We start from the raw sequence: 14,413 nt of genomic DNA on the forward strand, positions 1-14,413 counted from the left end.
CTCACTCCAGTACCATCACTAAAATTAGCTTATTCATTTGAGCACTTTTAGCACCAGATCTTGATTAAATAGGCCAATTTATTGAAGATTAATCAGAAGAAATAGCATCTCCCTCTGTCCCTTGTTCCCTTGCCTTGGTCCTGGTGGGTCCTGCAGGTGCTCACCAGGGATCATTAAAAAAATAGGATCAGATCTCATGTTTTTGCTAGTGGTAATACCCAGCCTGTGGAAGGGGTTCAGGATTTCTGCACTGCTTTCTCCTGCTCCTGTTGTCAAAAATGGAAGGGAGAGGGCAGCTTCTCATTGGTCAGCACCTCTGCCCCAGGTTGGCACATCGTAACCAGGAGCTGGCTTCTTCCCATGAATTCCCCCACTACTGAGGTTGCCGCAGCAAAAAGTGAAGGCTTATTCTTATTTTTTAAGTTGCTTCTCAGTAAAGAATGGAAAGTTTAGCAAGAGTAGAACCTTCCACATACATGCATACTTATTCATCAAGAAAATACAATCAAATAGAATTTTAAAGTATTAATAACAGAGTCAGAGTGGGGAATGACTCGGTAAGAGTGAAGCCCAGAAGCTGTAATAAAAAATATCCTCATATTCAAGTGAGTCACTGAGAAAATATATTTATAACTGACAGAGTACTATCATTCTTAATACAGAAGAGGTCCTATAAATAAGAAAAAGTCACAGAAAAGGAAATAAAAATGGGTTTTAAACTTGGAAAAATGCTTACACTTACCTATACTAAAAGAAATCAAATTAAAACCATAGTGAAAAAAAAAAACAACAACAAACAAACCCATAGTGATAGGGAATTCCCTTTTGGTCCAGTGGTTAGGACTCCGCACTTCTAATGCCATGAGCTGGGGTTCCATCCATGGTCTGGAAACTAAGATCCCACAAGCTGTGCAGTGTGGCTGAAAACAAGGAAGTCCATAATGATATACCATTTTTTAAACCCTAGAAATGTAAAAGAATCTAAAAGGTTTGATGAAGCATTTATATTGTCAAAGGTGGCAGAAGCATAAATTGGTACAATATCTAGTAAGGACAGTAAGTTAAAAGTTTACATATCCTAGGAATTTGTCATCTACACATGCTTGCATATTTGTACAATGAAGTTATATATAAGTATATTCAATGAAGCACTGTTTATAATAGCAAAAGATTAGAAAGACCCTAAATGCCCTCTAACATAGAACCAGTTATTATTTATTCTTTTATGGATTCATAAATATCTTTGCAGCTAGCAAAAAACCACATAGGACCTTTTTATATTCTGGTACAAGAATGATCTCCAAGATAGACTTTTAAGTGGTAAAAAGTTATAAGACAGCACAGATAATAATATGCTATTATTTATGTTTTAAAATGTACATGTACATATGTACACATATATTCTTTCATTTTTATAGAATGTCTCTGGAAATAAATATAAGAGAATAATAGTGGTCGCTTAGGGAAGGAGTCACAAAAAAGGACATAGATCATATACTTCTTGTACCTACTGATTTTTTCCTCTTAACCCTTTATTTTGCATTTATGTTTATATTGATCAGATACGGAGTATTGATATAGAATATTGATATAGGTTGTTATTGAGGACATCATCGATTGGGTTGTCAGAAATTATGTAACAAGTTCATCTTCAGATTCCAAGCCTAAGAAAATGTCTCTCTCCCTCAGAACAACCTCCTGTTACCACACAGTGATAATATATTTCTTATTTTGACTAATAAGAAGCTGAAAGCTACGTGCAATAGTTCCCTATACTCTAAATTTATTTTTTGCATAATTACTGCTTTTCTTTGCTCCTTTATTATACTTTTTATTCTTATATTTGAGTTTTATTAAATCTATACTTTTAACTGTATACCAACATCAAATTCGTAGACTCTAAATGTGAAGAAAGCATTTGGTTGAAATGTAAATATTCTAGTAAGAATGGTTGCCATCTTATTTAGCTGAAAAAGTTTAAAACTTTTAATATTCAAATTTTAATGACTGTAATCTAAGTCCCACCTTCAGAAATCTAAAATTAGTCAAATTCTCACTTATTTATTATATTACTTTAAATAGAAAACATTACAGTTATAGCTTATGAGAGTTGCTGTTATGTGCTCCATATTAGCATTGTGTAAACTTAACTTTTTTTTGAAAAACAGATCATTGCTTCTTGCTGACCTTGACAAAGAAGAAAAGGAAAAAGACTGGTATTATGCTCAACTTCAGAATCTCACTAAAAGAACAGATAGCCTTCCTTTAACTGAAAATGTAAGTAACTTGACAAAATAACTTATTTTTATATCTGAAAGTGTATATAAGTTTATAACTATATAGTTATTTGTAAACTGTAATATGTTTTATCCAACTTCAACATAAATATATAGTCAATGAATTTTGTATGTAGAGATGATAAAACTAAAAGATTCAGGATTCAACTAGGTGTTTTATTATTTGACGTGTTGAATTACCAAAGATACTCTGTAGAAATGTTTACTACCATCTGTCTGTTTTTTGAACTATATTACAGGACTTGTGCCAGATGGTTTTTGCAGTGAAAGTATCTTTGAGATAACCTGAGTCCTATTCTAGTTATTGTAAATGACAGTAGCTGTTGGCACAGATGTTAGAGCTTTTTGCAAGCACTAAAAGTTGTTTGTTTTGCTAATATAACTATGTAAAAAATAACTTAATTCTGTCAGCCTCTCCCTCCCCACCCAAGCTCTCCAAGTCAACTGTTCTATTCATGGGGTGACACGTATAAGAACATTTCTGAAATACATTAATAATTTTAAATAAGACTTTATTTTAACTGTTACCCATAAATTTTAAAACAATTTTTTAGAAATAGGCCAGTTAAAATTAATCTTCAACTCTTAGCTTAGATTTTTCATTTTCTAATAGTTTTGAGAGGACATTATAAAAGAAAAAGTAACAATGAAGGAAAAACCTTTTCCAGAACACGCAGTTAATCACATTCCTGCGTGGGTGGGCATTGTCTGGCGGGAGCTAGAACTAGAAACTTCAGTGGTCAGCCTCCTGAGCACAAACTTATCCAGGTTGTGAGAGGGAAAGAATCTCCCTTCCTGACAATGTCGTTAACATCATTTTGGGAGCTAAGGAGACACCACAAGTGAAAGAACAGTTCATAGAGAGTGTGGACGTATGAGGATTAGGAACTCAGTAGGGTTTGAAGGGATCGTTGCTCTTAATATTAAAGCACTGTTTTGCTTAACATTCACTTTGGTAATTAAAATGTACAGTATTTAGAGTCTAGCTGTCTGCATGCAGTTGTGTATGAAACAGTTCAAGAGCAATTGGTTAATACCTGAAACAAAGATCAGTTGTCAGCTCATTCCCATATTAATTTACCATATAGCCAGTCACATTTATTTAAGAGGATATGTAAGACATTATAGACCATTAGGCAACATTAGCAAATGTAAATTGCTTATATTTCATAAATATTTTTAAATTCACAAAATTTTTATTTTATATTGGGAAGGCAGGTTAAGAATGCTTTCATATAGAAATACTTATCAGGTTACCAGGCATTGCTTAAAACATCAAATATAAACCACGTTATTGTAATATAATGTGTCATCTTCAACCTTTTGCGCAAGGGATTTTTGGAAGTGGAGGACAAATAAGTGTAGTTATAACATGACTCACAGCATGGAGACTATTTCAACTGTGTTGCAACACATAATGTGGATATGCCTATAGGAACGCATCCTGCATATGTCGTCTGTATATTGCAAGGGGAAAGGGTGAAAGCTTCTCTAACTTAACCTGACAACACATTTTGGGATTCTTAGGCCTACAGAATGCTATTCTGAGTCAGACACATACACATGCAGCTTTTGTCTGTCTGTGTGTGTGTGTGTGTGTGTGTGTGTGTGTGTGTGTGTGTGTGTATGTAGGATCTTAGTTTCTGATCAGGGATCAGACCTTCACCCTTGACAGTGAGTGTGTGGAGTCCTAACCCCTGGACCTCCAGGGAATTGCCCACATGCAGCTTTTTATTGGACTTACAGAGCATGAAGAATCTACAGCACTTCCTTATTCCCTTCGTGGTCTGTTATAACTGTCACTCATTATTTTGTCCAGCTGTTCTTTTAGCCTTGGAGCATGTCTTTGTAAGTTTCTTTGCCTTCTCCTTTTTTCATTTTTTATACCTAGCAGTTACCACAACATCTGGAATTGTAGTTAAGAGGGCTAATAAAGTTTTGAATGCACTAACACCCACTCCATGAAGAAGTACTTTTTTTGGTTTGTTTCAACTTTGGTTCATATTTATATTTTTACCAAAAAGTTTGTGCTATCTTGCAATTTATTTTTATATAAAAGCTTTTCTTTATTCTGTCTTCTTTACTTTACATGTGGGAAAGTTCTCTCTATTTAGTCTCCATGTACATAAGAATCCTGAAGTGAGGTATAAACTTAAGGATGATGGACCTGATCCTTGATTTTTCTATTTTGTCCACATTAATATTCTAATTTTTAACAGTTCAAAGTAGTGCTTCTTCAGGGCAGAAGAATTGTAAGGTAACTGAAAATAGGCTTACCTTAACTGGATAAATATATATATTTTAAAGAGCTAGTACAATTTAATTAAAACTATTTGTGACTGTGGGGCAGTAAAAGTGTTTCAACTCTTCACTTCACATCAGAAAGCCAGGCTGAGCCTAGCAGTGATCATGAAGTTTTAGGACTTCTTAGAGTAAAAAATAACTTTCTTATGATAACTTATGTATTTGTTTATTCATTTTCTTTATGGATACTTATATGCTTTTTTATTTTTACTGATAAACACAAGATATTAACATTTTCATTTTACTTGTGGTTTTAGTTTTCCTTACAAACAGATATGACCAGAAGGCAGTTGGAATACGAGGCAAGGCAAATCAGAGTTGCAATGGAAGAACAACTAGGTAGTTGCCAGGATATGGAAAAACGAGCACAGGTAACATATTTATTATTAAACTATGAAACAGTAGTAGCTAGATTTCTATGAAGAATCTAATGAATTACAGCTCTGTTAACTTTGGTTAAGTTTTATTCTTAAAGATTTTTTAAAGTCTATCTTTACTTTGGCACTAGTTCAAAATAAGAATAGTTTACTATGGCTGCTGGGAAGCATAACCAGTACTCACATAATTCTGCCTTCATATTTCAATTCTCGGATACTGTTCTGCTATGCCTTGGAATTATAAGAGGGAAGAAGAATTCAATTCTGGTCATCTTATTAGTTGCTAGCTAACTTCAGTTATCCTTTGAGATTTTTACTTCTGTGTTTGTGTAATGAAAAAAGGAAAGTCTCATTCGAGGAGAGAAACATATAAAAAGAACCTTGGGAAGAGAAACAAATTGAATGGAGAACATTCTCATGTTTCTACCCTCAACTATGTAAAGAAAGAATATTGGCATAAGAAAGGATTTCTTAAGACATTAGACTAATTATAAAGACTGGTAAAATTCTACTATTTTAAAATTAAGAATTTATCTTATATTAGGTACCTTAAAGAAAATGAAAAGGGGAAAAAGCATGTTTGGGAATTCCCTGTCTGTCCATTTGTTTGGACTCAGTGCTGTTACTGCCAGGCCCTGAGTTCAGTCTGTGGTCAGAGAACTAAGATCCCGCAAGCCAAAATGGCACGGCCAAAAGAAGAAAATAAAAAGGTGAAAAGATAAGTTACATATTGGGAGAAGGTATTTATCACCATATAAGTGGTATGGAATCAAGAATATATAATGAATTTCCAAAGATACTTTAAATTATATGATACAATTAATACAGATTTAGTATTTGTAACAGTTGGTGTTTTCATGAAATTATTTTAAAATACCAGGCAGATTTTGTTTGTTGATAGAAAAACTATGAGAAATTTTACTCTGGTTTATATGAATTTGCGTTTTTAGAATGTGAATTTATGGAATACTGTATACATGTTTTTCTATATCTGTTAATGTGTTTGCTTTTAGAGGTTCTTAAGAAATGAGATGTTGATATGAAAATGTCTGTATTAATGTATAAATATAAATAAGTATATTCCAGACAGCTTACTCTAGAACAGGTTAACTTGAGTTCTTTCTTGGCCATTTTGTCCAGATATGTGCAGATGTATTCATTTTAATTTTGTTCTGGAATATAGTGTTCTTTTGCTAGTTAATATTCTAAGGAATTTTTAGTCCATATTTTATAAATACAGCAAACATTCATTTATTCTGGAAATATATTAAGCTTAGGGCTAAAGAGATATTGTACACAAAGCAAAAATGGAAGTATTTGCAGTACATATGAGGAGTTACTATCCCTAATATACAGGGAGCACCGACAAATCAATTGAAAACAAGACAACCAAAGAGGAAAATAATCAGAAGGTATGAGTAGTCCCATCACAAAAGTACAAGTGGTTAATAAATCATTGTTAAAATATACTTAAACGTCACTAGTTATCAGGGAAAAGTAACATACAATAATGTTGTTTTTTGTTTGTGGTGGTGGTTTCTTGTTTGGTTGGTTAATTTTCTGCCTATCAGGCTGGCAAAAGCTTTAAAGTTTAGTGTCATGTAATACTGGTGAGATTTTGAGAGATTGTAATATGAAGCATCGTTGTCTGCCTGTTGTAAGAATAAACTGGTACAGTCCTGAAGGACTCTGTAGCACTACCTGTCAAAGTTAAAATGTTTGTACCCTCTGACATAGTAATTCTGTAAGACTCTCAGAATATGTCCTCCAGGAATGTCGAGTTAAAGCAGCAAGAATATAAGTATGGATTTTATGCTATTCATCACAACACTGTAAGACAGAGAGAGAGAGACGATTGCAGTGTCCACCATTTGGGTAGTTATTAAATTATTACATTAGTAGTATGCAACTCTTACAAACACTAATAATTAGGTAATGGGAATAATGAAAATAATTGTCCATAGTAATTCTCTCCCTCATAACTCTGCTTGAGTGACTCAGCACGTAAGACTAGAATGGTCAGCTAACGAACATGAAAGTGAATTCCAAGAAGGCCTGAGGCCATGAGAAAAAAATGTGTTACCTCCTTTGCAAGGAAAAGATGGATAAAAATTCCAAGTAAAATAAAAATAGAGTGAAAGTTTTTTTTAAAAACAATCATGTACCAGAAACAGAAGCCAACATTATATTAGATTGAGAAAATAGAGAAATAATTAGATTATTACCTTTGCAGTCATTAACATGGTTTGCCGCTTGCTCTCATCACTATTACTTAACTTTGTTTGGAGGTTCCACTAATTCAGGTAGAAAGAAAACAAATTGTTTAACTACTGCACTATTTTCCAACTAGAAGGGAAGAGAGCAAATAATTGTCATTTGTAAACTACATTGTTGTCTACCTAGAAAAACCATGGTGAAGAGCCAAAAAGTTTTTCAGCTAATGAGAGAACTCAGTAGGGTGGCTGGAGTTAAGATACATTAGGGTTTCTCTATTAGCAATGACTACCATTTGGAAATGGAAATTGGGTAGAATGATCTCTTCATAATGACAGGAAATTTTAAAATACCAAACACAGACCACATGAAGAAAAATATAAAATTGCTAAAGGACACACTATGGGGCCCTAGAAGTAGAAAAGCCTGTGTGGCTCTCTGCATTGTATTTGTGTTATCTGGTTGCAGCGATGCCAGGGATATCACAGAAGAGGGGCCAACTAAGATTGTAAGGTCCTGCAGGGTATGGAGGAGTGAAGTGAGTAGTCAGACCACTCTTGCTGTCTGTACATCCTGTGAATGCCTGCTTCCCCTGCACCCTGCATACAAGCCTGACCTTCCCACACACTTGCCCCTGGCCCCAGCTATTGTCTGTGCTGATCACTGGGGCAGTGAAGGGCATTCCCCCTCTGTGGCTTTCCCTGGTAACTGATGAGCCAGCCTGACATCACTGTGTAACTGGCACTCTCCCCTTCCACCCAAGAGGGAAGCCTGCTGCGTGTCCTGCCTGCCATCCATCACACATGGTAGGGTATCACTCCAGGACTTTGTTTCAGGTGTGTAAGATCCCCCTTCCATTAAACCACTGATGTCTCTGTTGCTAAAAATAAATAAGATCCCTGGGTGAGAAGATTTTAATATCCTAATAATGTCTTTCTTTAAAAAGTTGATATAGAAATATAATATGATTCTAGTCATAATCTTAATTTTTTTAGAGCCCAGAAAAATGATTTTTAAGTTTGTAAAGTAAGAATTTCCAAAAGTATTTAAGAAAATTATAGTGAGTGAGGATTTGCCTTACCATTTGGTAAAATTTGCTGTAAAGGTGTTGCAGTAATCACAGTATGATATTAATAGCACAGGAATAGACATAGGCAAATAGAACAGAATAGAGACTAGAAAAAGATGTAAGAAAATCTGGAATCTTTTAATGATAGAAGTTGCAAGTTTGGGTGGGGGGGAATGGTAAATAACTCAGTGAGAACATAGATGATAACTGGGAACCTTTCTGGTGGTGGTTGTTTTTTAGTCACTAAGTCGTGTCCGATTCTTTCGTGACCCTGTGAACTGTAGGCCGTCAGCCTTCTCTGTCCATGGGATTTCTCAGGCAAGAATACTGGAATGGGTCGCCATTTCCTTCTCCAGGGGATCTTCCTGACCCAGGGATTGAACCCACATCTCCTTCATTGGCAGGCAGATTCTTTACCACTGAGCCACCAAGGAAGCCCTATCTAGTAGTAGAGAAATTAAATTAGATCCCTACCTCACATCTTGTACATGAAGAGTTACAGGTGAGTTAAATATCTAAATGTAAAAAATAAAATTAATAGAAGAAAATATAGGACAAGAGAGATCTTAATTAAGAATGGAAACTCAAAAGCAATAGGAGGGGACAGGATTTATTTTGTAAAATTTTAAAGCATTCATCCTGCAGGAAAAAAAAATACGGGAAACTATTTGTGACACATCAAGGGGGAAAGGTTTAATATCCCTGTACTGTAAGAATTCTACAAACTAAGAAGAAAAAGACAACTTTTTATATGGGCAGAGGATGTAATCATTCAGTTTATTGAAAAGAAAATGCAGATGACCAATAAAACACATACAAATGACTGTGGAACAGTTTTGGGGAAATTGAAACAAAATCCACTCTTGCCCATGCCTATTTGAATTAGTCTCTGCCTGTCTCCATTAACAGTTTGGTTATTTATTTATTTGTTTCTTTATTTGTTCAACACAAATTTGGGCTCATAGTATGGTGCTCCCTACTCTCCTCTATGCGTGTAAGAAAAGGTTGGATAAATGTACATCAGCTTATTCATAAGAGCTTTTTCTGGGAGTTGGGGATTGGTAGAACGAAAGTTACTTATCCTTCTGTGCTGCTGTAATGTTTTATAAATACATGGATGACATAGTTCTGTGTAGCTTTACCTGTTTTCTGCTTGACATATATTTAGGTGATTTATAATTTCTCACTGTTGAAACAACTCTGATAAACATACTTATCCATATCCTATAAACGTGCACAAAAGTTTTTCTAGGTCAAGAGTCTTTTTCTTAGAGGGCTGTATGGTAAGTAGCTTAGACTTTGTCAGCCATGTGGTCTGTTGCAACTACTCAACTCTGCCTTTGTAGCAAGAAAGCAACCATAGACAACAGTATATGAGCAAATGAGCATGACTGTGTTTCAGTAAAACATGATTCATAAACAGATGACTGGCAAGCCTTAACTTGCTGACCTCTGCTCTGGTACACATACCTGAAAGCATAATTGCTGGTCCTAAGGTAGGAGTGTTCTGAATAGTGTTGGCCAGATTGCCCTCAAAATGATTTTATCAGTTTGCGTTTCTCCCAGGAGTATATGAGAATTCTGTTTCCTTTGACTCTTGTTTTCTTTTTTTCCTTCAGAAATTGTGAGTCAAACTTTATAATTAACAATCAATGAGCATATGAAACATTATCTTGTCATTTAGTTTATACTTTCATGAGTACTACTGAAGTTGAATATCTTTTCATATATGTATTAGACTTTTAAGATTTTCTTTTTGCTGTTTTTTTCATATTGTTAGATGTCTTATTCATTTATATTTGAGAGATATTTTAATATACTCTTAATACCCATCTGTTATACATGATGTATTTCATAACTGTTCCCTGCCAAATCTGTTACCTAATTTTGCTTAATGATAACAAAAAATTATTTTTTATTGTAATGCTAAATTAGTTATATTGTCGTATTTGTGCTTTCTTCAACCTATTTTTACATCTTTTCCTATCTTTAAATATACCCTATTTTTTTCTAGTAAGTCTAATGTTTTATTTTTCAATTAGATCGTTAATTCATCTCAGATTTGCTATTATATATGTTTTAGAGGTCAGTAAGTCAGTTCAGTTGCTCAGTGATGTCCGACTCTTTGTGACCCCAAGAACCGCAGCACGCCAGGCCTCCCTGTCCATCACCAACTCCCGGAGTCCACCCAAACCCATGTCCATTGAGTCGGTGATGCCATCCAGCCATCTCATCCTCTGTCATCCCCTTCTCCTCCCGCCCTCAATCTTTCCCAGCATCAGGGTCATTTCAAATGACTCATTTCTTCACATCAGGTGGCCAAAGTATTGGAGTTTCAGCTTCAATATCAGTCCTTCCAATGAATACACAGGACTGCTCTCCTTTAGGATGGACTGGTTGGATCTCCTTGCAGTCCAAGGGACTCTCAAGAGTCTTCTCCAGGGAGGTGGGAGAGGGGATCGGGATGGGGAATTAAAAAAAAAAAAAGAGTCTTCTCTTTTGAACACCACAGTTCAAAAGCATCAATTCTTCGGCACTCAACTTTCTTTATAATCCAACAATCCATACATGACCATTGGAAAAACCATAGCCTTGACTAGACGGATGTTTGTTGGCAAAGGAATGTCTCTGCTTTTTAATATGCTGTCTAGGTTGGTCATAACTTTCCTTCTAAGGAGTAAGTGTCTTTTAATTTCATGGCTGCAATCACCATCTGCAGTGATTTTGGAGCCCAAAAAAATAAACTCAGCCACTGTTTCCCCAACTATTTTCCATGAAGTGATGGGACCAGTTGCCATGATCTTAAGTTTTCTGAATGTTAAGCTTTAAGCCAACTTTTTCACTGCCCTCTTTCACTTTCATCAAGAGGCTCTTTAGTTCTTCACTTTCTGCCATAAGGGTGCTGTCATCTGCATATCTGAGGTTATTGATATTTCTCCTGGCAGTCTTGATTCCAGCTTGTGCTTCATCCAGCCCAGCGTTTCTCATGATGTACTCTGCACATTAGTTAATTTTAGCATATGTGCTGCCAAAGCGAGCACTGCACTTTAGTTAAATAAGTAGGGTGACAATATACAGCCTTGACGTACTCCTTTTCCTATTTGGAACCAGTCTGTTGTTCCATGTTCAGTTCTAACTGTTGTTTCCTGACCTGTATACAGGTTTCTCAAGAGGCAGGTCAGGTGGTCTGGTATTCCCATCTCTTTCAGAATTTTCCTCAGTTTGTGGTGATCTACACAGTCAGAGGCTTTGGCATAGTCAATAAAGCAGAAATAGATGATTTTCTGGAACTCTCTTGCTTTCTCGATGTTCCAGCGGATGTTGGCGATTTGATCTCTGGTTCCTCTGCCTTTTCTAAAACCAGCTTGAACATCTGGAAGTTCACAGTTTATGTATTGTTGAAGCCTGGCTTGGAGAATTTTGAGCATTACTTTACCAACGTTTGAGATGAGTGCAATTGTGAGGTAGTTTGAGCATTCTTTGGCATTGCCTTTCTTTGGGATTGGAATGAAAACTGACCTTTTCCAGTCCGATGGCCACTGCTGAGTTTTCCAGATTTGCTGACATATTGAGTGCAGCACTTTCATAGCATCATCTTTTAGTTTTAGAGGTAGGAATCTAATTTTATGTATATATATATATATAAACACTCATGCATATGATTTTTAAATGTGTGTATATAGTATATGTTATATGCAGTATAATTTCTATTCAATAATTATATAATTAGTGATATATACAGACATACAGATACACACAGATAGATATATATTTATGTTGTTAACAGAATTTTCCATTAACATTTATTGGATGCATCTCTGTTTCCCCATGGATTAGTAATGCTGTTTTTGGCATTTGAGAAGTTGTATTTGCTGAATATTTGTGAACTCTGTTCCATTAGTCTGTTTTAGCTTCTCTGGATACCACACTTGTTTTATTTGCTATAATTTTATTAATCTTAAGTCTTGTAGTATGAGTCCTACTTATTTACGTCTGTAAAAATGTGTTTATATTCTGTTTCATTACTCTTTTATTTGAAATTTAGTTATCAGCTTATTTTCTTCAAGGAAAAACCTTATTGACTTTTGATTAGTTATACATTGAATTTATAAATTAATTTCAGGAGAATTTATATCTTTACAGTATGAAGATTGGATCTTGGTTGAAAGATTGGTCTCTGGATTCTAATTCCGTGTCACTTATCAGCACAGTGATCTTGTTTAAACTCTGCCTCAGTTTTCTCATTGGTAAAATGTAGAAAATGATTCCCTGTAAAAAATGTAAGGATTAAATGAGTTAATATGCATAAAACCCTTGGAGTTTAGCAAATTCCAAGTAAATATTAGGTACTGTTACTCGTTTTGTATCTCATTCATTTGGGTCTTATTCTATGCCCTTCAGAAAAGCTTTATAACATTCTTCATAAAACCCTTGTTGTTCAATTGTTAAGTCATGTCCAACTCTTTACAGCCTCATGGTCTACAGCATACCAGACTTCCCTGTCCTTCACTTTCTCCCACAGTTTGCTCAAATTCATGTCCAGTGAGTCTGTGATGCTATCCAAACATCTCATTCTCTGTAGTCCATATTCTTCATGATCCTCTTACACATCTTTTTTTTTTCATTTATTCCTAGATATCTTAGTTTTTGTTGCTATTGTGAATGGAATTTTCTCTAGTTTACATTACTAAATTTGATGTATCCAGGAGTCTTCCTGAACTCTTTTGTTAGATTGTCTCAGTAGTTTAAGATTTTCTTGGATTTTTTCATTTAGATGTTAAATTGTCTCCAAGTAATGACAGTTTTGTCTTTTCCAGTCCTTTTTTCCCTCTTTGTATTATATAAGAAATGTAATACATCTTTGAATAAAGCAATGATAATTGGTCTTCTTCATCTCACCTTGGCTTTAAAGAGAATTCTGAAATTTCATGATTAAGTATGCTGTTTACTTAAGGTTTTTGGTACCATTTATCACGTTAAGGAATTTACCTTCTATTCCTAATTTCTTGAGAGCTGTCCTGAATTCATACTGAACTATTCAGTTCACTTCTGTTCAGTGGCTCAGTTATGTCGGACTCTGCAACCCCATGGACTGCAGCACACCAGGCCTCCCTGTCCATCACCAGCTCCCGGAGTTTACTCAAGCTCATGTCCATTAAGTCAGTGTTGCCATCCAACCATCTCATCCTCTGCCGTCCCCTTCTCCTCCCGCCTTCAGTCTTTCCAGCATCAGGGTCTTTAAATGAGTCAGTTCTTCGCATCAGGTGGCCAAAGTCTTGGAGTTGAATCTTCAGCGTCAGTCCTTCCAATGAATATTCAGGACTGATTTCCTTTAGGATGGACTGGTTGGATCTCCTTGCAGTCCAAGGGACTCTCAAGAGTCTTCTCCAACACCACAGTTCAAAAGCATCTATGCTTCGGCACTCAGCTTTCTTTAAGTCCTACTCTCATATCCATGCATGACTACTGGAAAAGCCATAGCTTTGACTAGACGGGCCTTTGTTGGAAAAGTGATGTTTCTGCTTTTTAATGTGCTGTCTAGGTGGGTCATAAATTTTCTTCCAAGGAGCAAGCGTCTTTCCTTTCACGGCTGCAGTCACCATCTGCAGTGATTTTGGAGTCCCAAAAAATAAAGTCTGTCACTGTTTCCATTGTTTCCCCCATCTATTTGCCATGAAGTGATGGGACCAGATGCCATGATCTTAATTTTGATGTTGAGTTTAAAGCCAACTGTCTCGCTCTCCTCTTTCACTTTTATTAACAGGCTTTTTAGTTCTTCTTCACTTTGTGCCATAAGGGTGGTGTCATCTGCATATCTGAGGTTATTGATATTTCTCCCAGCAGTCTTGATTCCAGCTTGTGCTTCATCCAGCCCAGCATTTCTCATGATGTACACTGCACATTAGTTAAATAAGCAGGGTGACAATATACAGCCTTGACGTACTCCTTTTCCTATTTGGAACCAGTCTGTTGTTCCATGTCCAGTTCTAACTGTTGCTTCCTGACCTGTATACAGATTTCTCAAGAGGCAGATCAGGTGGTCTGGTATTCCCGTCTCTTTCAGAATTTTCCACAGTTTGTTGTGATCCACACAGTCAAAGGCTTTGGCATAGTCAATAAAGCAGAAATAAATGTTTTTTTTCTGGAACTCT

At 35.7% G+C, this 14,413-nt stretch overlaps 1 long non-coding RNA gene across 1 annotated transcript in view; it reads left to right on the forward strand.

Moving 5' to 3' along the window:
- Positions 1-14,413, forward strand: part of LOC136155385 (uncharacterized) — a 33,143-nt gene that overhangs the window by 4,441 nt on the left and 14,289 nt on the right. The window contains exons 3-4 of the long non-coding RNA XR_010660792.1: positions 2,169-2,277; positions 4,859-4,972. This is a non-coding gene — a long non-coding RNA (uncharacterized lncRNA). The remainder of the gene's footprint in view (positions 1-2,168; positions 2,278-4,858; positions 4,973-14,413) is intronic.

The sequence above is a fragment of the Muntiacus reevesi genome, unplaced genomic scaffold (genome assembly GCF_963930625.1).
Source record: "Muntiacus reevesi unplaced genomic scaffold, mMunRee1.1 SCAFFOLD_127, whole genome shotgun sequence".
In the NCBI taxonomy this organism is placed as follows: domain Eukaryota; kingdom Metazoa; phylum Chordata; class Mammalia; order Artiodactyla; family Cervidae; genus Muntiacus; species Muntiacus reevesi.